General features: G+C 36.8%; 1 non-coding gene across 1 annotated transcript; it reads right to left on the bottom strand.

The window, feature by feature from the left end:
- Positions 1-3191: 3191 nt before the first annotated feature.
- On the bottom strand, positions 3192-3295 carry LOC127742161 (small nucleolar RNA R71). The gene has a single exon (XR_008003348.1). It is a non-coding gene; the product is annotated as a small nucleolar RNA R71 (small nucleolar RNA).
- Positions 3296-8073: the final 4778 nt, after the last annotated feature.

The raw sequence follows: 8073 nt of genomic DNA on the forward strand, positions 1-8073 counted from the left end.
AATTCAAATGATCAAAACCTGATTTAGTTACAAAAATATTCTTAAATAATAATTAGGATTAGGGTTAGAGTTAGGATTAGGGTAATGTAAAACTTTTAATAAAATTAAAAGATAGAATAATAATTGAAAATCAATCATAATTTATTTAAATTATTTTAAAAAATAATATTTATTTGTTAACTTATTAATTAGTTTTAAGTTTTAAATAATTTTTTAATTTAAAATTAATAGTATTCTAATTAATTTTTTATTTATAAAATTAGATTTAAAATTTTAATATTTAAAGTAAATAATATAAAATTCTCATTAGTTTTTAGTTTATTAAACTTTTTAAATTTTAAATATTTGAAATATTCAAAACCGTGGCCATAGACCCTTTTAAGTCACCTACTAAAACTGGGACCATAAATCTTTTTAGGTCACTCTTTTGTATAATTATGACCATAGACCCTTTTAGGTCACCCCAAAACCGTAACCATATATACCTTTAGGTCATCTCTCAAAACCATGACCATAGACTCTTTTAGGTCATCCTCCAAAACCGTGATCATAGACCCTTTTTGGTCACCCTCAAAAATTGTAACCATAGACTCATTTAGGTCACACTTTCGAAAAAATGTGGCAATAAAACCTTTTAGATCACTTCCCAAAATTGTTACCATAGATACCTTTAGGTCATCCCCTAAAATCGTGATCAGAGATCCTTTTAGGTCACTCCCAAAATTGTTACCATAGACCCCTTTATGTCGCCCCTCAAACCGTAATCATAGACCCTTTTAGGTCATGATGCATGAGCATCTTATACCCATTTTCGGCTTATTTTCTAGTTAAATTTAGTTAAAATTTAGTGAGTTTAACTATATTTTAGTGTGAAAATCCTCTTTGAATGCTACTTTGAGTTTTTCTGGTATTTTTATTATTTCAAGTGAAATTCGGTTCAACTTGGTAGAGTTTTGAACAAAAAGGAGAATATTTGAAGTTACCCCCTTGGGCGCTAAATGCCAAGCTGCCGTTTAGTGCCAGCAACGTTGAAAGATCAGGAGTGTTTCTACCTCTTTGGGCGCTACACACCTGGCGTCTAACGCCACTCAATCCGGATCCAACCTCTTCAAATGAGCATCTTTAGTGGATTTAGCTCTTAAATTAATTATTATCTTATCTTTTATATTTGTAATTTTAACTCTTAAATTAGTTATTATCTTATCTTTTATATTTGTAATTTTTATTTGCAAACAAAGTCTTTTAGGTTTAGGATTTATTATTTTATTTTAATTTCAAATCAAATTAGGTTAGATAATCTTTAAGGGGGATCTTCTCACTTTCGAACGTTTCACTTTTCTGAACCCTAGTTTTCTCTGTAAGTCATGAGCCACAAAACCTCTTTGGTTAAGGTTAGGAGCTCTGTTTATTTCTATGGATTATGACTATTGCTTTTTTATTTTAATTAATGCATTGATTCAGTTTCAAGGATTGCATTCATTATTCATCTTATGAATCTGGATAGAATAACAGTATAACCCTTATTCTACATGTGTTCTTGTGATTTTCGATAGAGCTATCTCGCTTGAACAACAGTTTGAAAGAAAATTTCTCCTAAATTGCTAATTACTTGAACTAATCTGGATCCATGACATATAAGTTGTTTAGCTTTTGGTAATTAGGGTTTCTGTGGCCATAAACTAGAATTTCATTTAACCCTCTAATCAAAATTAAGTGACCAAGATATCGGTGGTTGATTTGGGTTAGAGGAGACTAAATCACTAAGACATTAGGGTTTAGTCAATTACAGTTTGCTGTGAAACGAATCTTGCATGATTAAAATAGTTGGTAAGGAAACTTAATCCGGATGAATAAACAAATCTATAACCTTAACTGTTTTCTCCTATAGATTTTACACTTCTTTTATTGTTCGCTTTCTTACTTTCTGAATTTCTGTTTAATGTGTCTTACAACACTCAAAACAAAACTTTTTGCTTGCCTGACTAAGTGGATGTCCTCGTGGGATTGACCTTCACTCACATGAGGTATTACTTGATACGACAGGTGCACTTGCCGGTTAGGTTATGGGTATTCAAAATTCCACATCAAATTTTTGGCACTGTTACTGATAAACCCCATTTTTAGGATTTATCTTGTACATAATTTAGTGGATTTTATCCATTATTCTCACACTTATTCATATAATTCGCATGTTTTACATTTTCCTTCCTAATTTTGTGTTATGATTGAAAATATGCTTCTTTGGCTTTCAATTAGCTAATTTTAATTCTCCTTTATTACCATTCGATGCTGTGATATGTGTGTTAAGTGTTTTCAGGGTTTAGTTGCCAGGGATTGACTATAATTGACAACTACCAATTGTCTCATTACTTAGATTAGGCGTTTTTAGCTTTTGATTTTTATTTATTTTGTTCCTTGATTTTCGAAAGTTTAGTTCAATTTCATCTTAACACTTTTCTTTAATTTTTGAAATTAAGTTTGGTGTTTTCAATTTTGTGTCTTATTTGATTTTGTTCTTAATTTTTCAAATTCTTAACTCTATTTTATTTAATTTTTTTCTCTTTAATTTTTTCGATTGATTTTTTCTTAATTTTTGAAATTAGTGGTTCATATTTTTCTTATTTTAGAATTTTTAGTATTATTCATTTAGTCTATTTTATTGTATTTCTTTTATATGGGATACCTCACAAAGAATTCTCTGCACTCAAACGTAGAGATTCCCACATTTCTTTTGTTTTCTATTTGTTTATGAGCAGGAACATGAACAAAGAACCCCTTCTTGATTTTGATCCCGAACTAGAGAGGACCTTGAGGTGATGTCTGCAACAAGCTAGAGCTTACAAAGCCGGTGATAATCTCAAGGACACTTTTGAGAAAGAAGCTAAACAGCTCACCATGGATCCCAATGCTAATGTTGAGAATCCGAATGGTAATGAGAAGCCTAGAAAGATGCTTGGATCATAGTCTCCTGCAGGAATACCCAAATTTGTTCATCTCTAATTTCTTGTAAATCTGTGATTGTGAAGACTAATGGAGTGAATCCGGATGTCTATAAGCTCATGCTCTTCCTATTTGCTTTGAGGGATAGATTGAAGCAATGGCTTGACCCTCAGCCCAAGGAAAGCTTGGACATTTGGGACAAGGTGGTCAACAAATTCCTAACCAAGTTCTTCCCTTCTCAAAAGCTGATTAAGCTGAGAACAGCTATTCAGACTTTCAGGCAGAGAGATGGTGAGTCCATCTATGAAGCTTGGGAGAGGTTCAAGTCAATGATCAGGAAGTGCCCTCCTGACATGTTCTTAGACTGGATTAGGTTACAGATCTTCTATGATAGACTTGCAGAGATGGCTAAAATGTCTTTGAACAATTCTACGGGTGGCTCTCTGCACATGAAGAAGACCCCTGAAGAGGCCAATGAGTTAATTGAGATGGTTGCTACCAATACTTGTACACCTCTGAGAGGAATCCTGTGAAGAAAGGAGCCATGGAGCTGGATGCCTTGGATGTTATTTTTGCCCAGAACAAGGCCATGTCTCAATAGATTAGTATGATTACTCAGCACTTGAGTTAGATGCAAGTCTTAGCTATTAATACTCAAGATCCATCTTATGACATGAGTAGTGGCTTCCACCAAGGAGAGACTTATGGTTATGCTCAACTGCTCCTGAACAGGTTAACTATATGGGCAATTCCTCAAAAAATCCCAATAATGATCCTTACTCAAACATATTTAATTAGGGATGGAAGAATCACCCAAATTTTGGATGGAGAGAGCAGCCCCAAAAGCCTCAGTCAAATTTCAACAACTCTCAAGGCGGTTTCAATTAGAATAAATTCAACAACCATCAGTTTTAACCCTCTCAGTAGCAATAAGCGACTTCCTAGACTCAGAACTCTCCTGACCTAGCTTCTATAGTTGCAGAACTTTCCAATAACACTCAGAGTTTCATGCAGGAGACCAGAGATTCAATTCAGAACTTAGAAGTACAAGTGGGTCAGTTAAGCAAAGAAATACCTTAGAGACCTCTAAACACTATTCCTGGTGACACAGTGGTAAATCCAAAGGAAGAATGCAAGGCCATCATAGTGACTGGTGAACCTGTGGCAAAGGAGGAAGCATATGTTGTTGAAGCCGAAGAAAAGGCTGAGGACACCATAGTACACACTTCACCAAAGGCATCCAAGCCCCAGCCAAAATCATCATACCGTTAGAAGCTCCAAAAGGAGAACAAGGAAGGGCAATTCTCGCAGTTCTTGAAAGTCTCCAAAAAGTTACATATCAATATTCCTTTTGCAGAGTTGCTGGAGCATATGCCTCAATATGTTGAGTTCATGAAGGGTTTACTCTCTGAAAAGAAGACCCTAAGGGCAGATGAAATAGTGGTGCTGACTGAGGAATACAGTGCATTGATTCAAAGTAAACTACCAAAGAAAATGCCAAATCCAAGAAGCTTTCAAATTCCATGCACTATTGGGAACATCAATTTTGACAAGGCCCTATGTGATCTTAGTGTAGACATCAATCTAATGCCCTTGTCTATAATGAAGAAACTCAGAATCCAAGAGGCATAGTCGACAAGCATAACACTACAAATGACAGACAAGTCTTTGAAACCAGCCTATGGGATAATAGAGAATGTCTTTGTTAAGGTTGGAGAGTTTTTCCTCCCTTCAGACTTGGTAATCCTTGACATGGGAGAAGATGCAAATAATTCTCTGATCCTGGAAAGACCGTTTCTGGCCACAGGAAAAGCCTTGATCGATGTTGAACACGGTGAACTAGTTTTGAGGATGCGTGAGGATTACTTGGTGTTCAAGGTTTTCAAACCTATACATCACTCTGATGAGGGACGTACTTGCATGGAGGGTAAACTCCCTAACCTAAGCCCTCAAGGACCCCTGACTGATGCAAGCCAAGGCTTACTGCTTAAGACTCCTTTGGTGGGAACCAATAAAATTTTCCTTGACATCAAACCTAAGTTTAGTGTTAGGTATGCATCATCCACCAAGGAGGGAGTTCCCAAAAAGAAGGTGCCTGGAGGTTGGAGGAACAAGAAGATTCCCACTGAAGACATCTCTCCCAGAATGAAGGTGGTATTCACTAAGAGTCCAATCCTAACTTATACAGTGAACATGATCCTGTCCGTTGAGCATATTGAGTTGATCCATGATAGCACATGAAAGAGGTTTACAATGAGCGGTGAAGAGCTAAGCCCCTATGATCACTCCCTCCCTAGTGGAGCTGACCATCAAGCTAGTGACAGTAAAGAAGCTAGTGGAGCTAAGTCCCTTTAGTTTTTCTTTCAGTTTTTAGTTATTTATTTTCTTTTCATTTATAGTTTTCCTTGGTTTAATCTTATCTGTGATCATGCAAAGTGTTTTAGAACAGGAACAGAGGACTCAGGAGGAAGAACAGAACACCCCGGAGAGAGTTCAACTCGAAGTGTTTCGGTGCTAAACGCCAGGTAGGCGTTTGACGCTAGGGAAGGCAGCAAGGGTGTTGGCATTTAACACCAGGAAGGCGTTTAACACCCAGAAAGGACAAACAGTAGCTGGCGTTAAACGCCAGGTGGGCGTTTAACACCCACAAGGGTATAATTCCATGAAGCATGCACCCTTCAATGGCGCTAAATGCCAGCTGGGCATTTAGTGCCACCACTCGTCCCAAAAAAAAAGAAGTGTAAATTCTGGCGCTAAACGGCGAGGCTGGCATTTAGCACCAAGAACATCAATTTCAATTTTTGGAGAAGAGGCTTAACCGTTTCCAACATCCCCTCCCTCTATCCCCTTACTTTTTGACCATTCAAATCCATACCCTCTCTCTCCCCTTCCCCACTATTTCATCCACATTCATCATCATCCATTCCCAATCCCAAATCCCATCAATCCCTCAAATCTTTCTTTCTCATACCTACCTACCCCCAATCCCCATTAACTCCATTTAAACCTAATTAACCCCAACCCTCTCTTCCATGACCGAACCCCACACTCTATAAATTTCATTTCATTTTTCACCTTTCATCACATTTCATTCTCCATCATTCTACCCTTCCTACATTCCCATATTCTTCAACCATTATAGCTGAACCCCTTCCAACCATCCCCCTCTATACATTTTCTCTTTTTTCATTTTATTTTACATACCCTCACATCTTTTAATTATTTTCACCATTAATTCTATTTTTCTTTGCTCGAAAATGAGTAAAACTTTAAGTTTGGTGTTGGGCGCTCCACTTTTCTTCATTTTCACCATGCATATAGCACTGATGAGAAGATATTTTATACACTTTTTCATGCTATTTTCTTAGTATTTTTAGTATATTTTGTTAAGTTTTATCATGTTTTAGTAGGTTTTAGTGCAAAATCACTTTTTGGATGCTACTTTGAGTTTTTGTAGTTATTCAATGATTTTAGGTGATTTTTGGGTGAATTTGGCAAGTTTTGGTAAAGTCTGGTTCAGAGGTATAGAAAGGGTAGCAGATGCTGTCAGATCCTGACCTTCGGGCATTCAAACAAGAATTTCTAGAGCCATAGAGGTCCAATTGACGCGATCTTAATGACGTTGAAAAGTTAACTTCCAGGGCTTTCCAGCAATATATAATGGTTTATACTTTTCTTTAGAGAGGACTGCCCAAAACGAACCCCTAAACAATCCTCTTTCTGGCGTTCAACACCACCAAGAGAGTAAGGAAGCAGCGTGGACACTTCCTAGTGGGCGTTCAACGCCCACTCAATTAAGTTGGATGCCAAGCTCATCCCAAACACTCACCAAGTAGGCCCAGAAGTGGATTTTCACACCTTTAGCTTAGTTTATCTCATTTTTATAATTTTTAATTATTATTAATATCTTTTTAGGTCTAGTATTTACTATAAATAAAGGACTTCCTTCCTCATGAGGAGGAGGCCTCTCAGGAGGGGAGAAGCACAGACACATTACTTTCTCTGTTTTCTCTATAAAGCAAGAGCAACTAACCTCCTAGGTTAAGGTTAGGAGCTCTGCTGATTCCTATGGATTAATAATATTACTGTTTCTATTTCAATATATGATTGATTCTATTCTTTGATGCATTTTTGTCCTTCATTCATATGAATCTGGGGTGGAACGGAAGTATGAACCTTTGTTCTACATGAGTTCATGCGAGTCGTGACCCGGATAGTATTAAGCTATAGCTTGAGAGTGCATCACAGGTTCCAAGAGAGTACCTAGGCTAATTGGGATACATGACATAAAATCCTATTAGTCATGGGTAAATAAGGTATCTGTAGCATCATTCTCCGATCCATAAGATCCGACCTTGTCTGTGGCATTTTGAGTAGGATAAACAAAAGGAGCATGAATTTCACGGGCTTCATCTTTGGCTATAGTGAAGCACTATGAGCTAACTTAAAGAGAGGACATGAGTTACTCAAATACGGTGTTTTGCTATGGTTTAGGGGAGATTAACATGATAAGAGGACATGAGTTAATCACTTACAGCTTTGCCATTGAATGAATCATTCATTATTGAAGTAATCAGTAAGAAAAGTTAATCCAGAAAGATAAGACATCTCCAAAGCCTTAAATGATTCTTTATTATTGTTTTTCTGCTATTTCTTTATTGCTTTCTTTAATTATTTTATGCAATTTCAACAACAACCACATTTCCTATTTTCCTAACTAAGATCTGCAAGATAACCACAACTTGCTCAATCTGGCAATCCTTGTGAAATTTGATCCTCACTCACCTGAGGTATTACTTGAATGACCTGGTGCACTTGCCGGTTCAGTTGTGCGAGTTGTAATTTTGCGTACCAGGCACAAAAAATTAGAGAATCCTCTTCAAGAAAGAGAAAAGAGAAAGCTCCCTCATTCGGTCCCTATGATTTCATTCGGTTCTTTTCCAAGACTCATGAGGGACACTTCAATGAAATTGTGAGCAAAAAGAAAGTGATCCCAGATGTCCATTTTGATTTGCAAATGGGTGAGTATCAAAAAATCAGAGACCAGATTCAGAGGAGGGGTTGGGAAGTTCTGACCAATCCCATGGCGGACGTGGGCATGCTGATGGTCATAGAATTCTACGCCAATGCTTC

This window comes from Arachis duranensis, chromosome 9 (assembly GCF_000817695.3).
Source record: "Arachis duranensis cultivar V14167 chromosome 9, aradu.V14167.gnm2.J7QH, whole genome shotgun sequence".
In the NCBI taxonomy this organism is placed as follows: Eukaryota; Viridiplantae; Streptophyta; class Magnoliopsida; order Fabales; family Fabaceae; genus Arachis; species Arachis duranensis.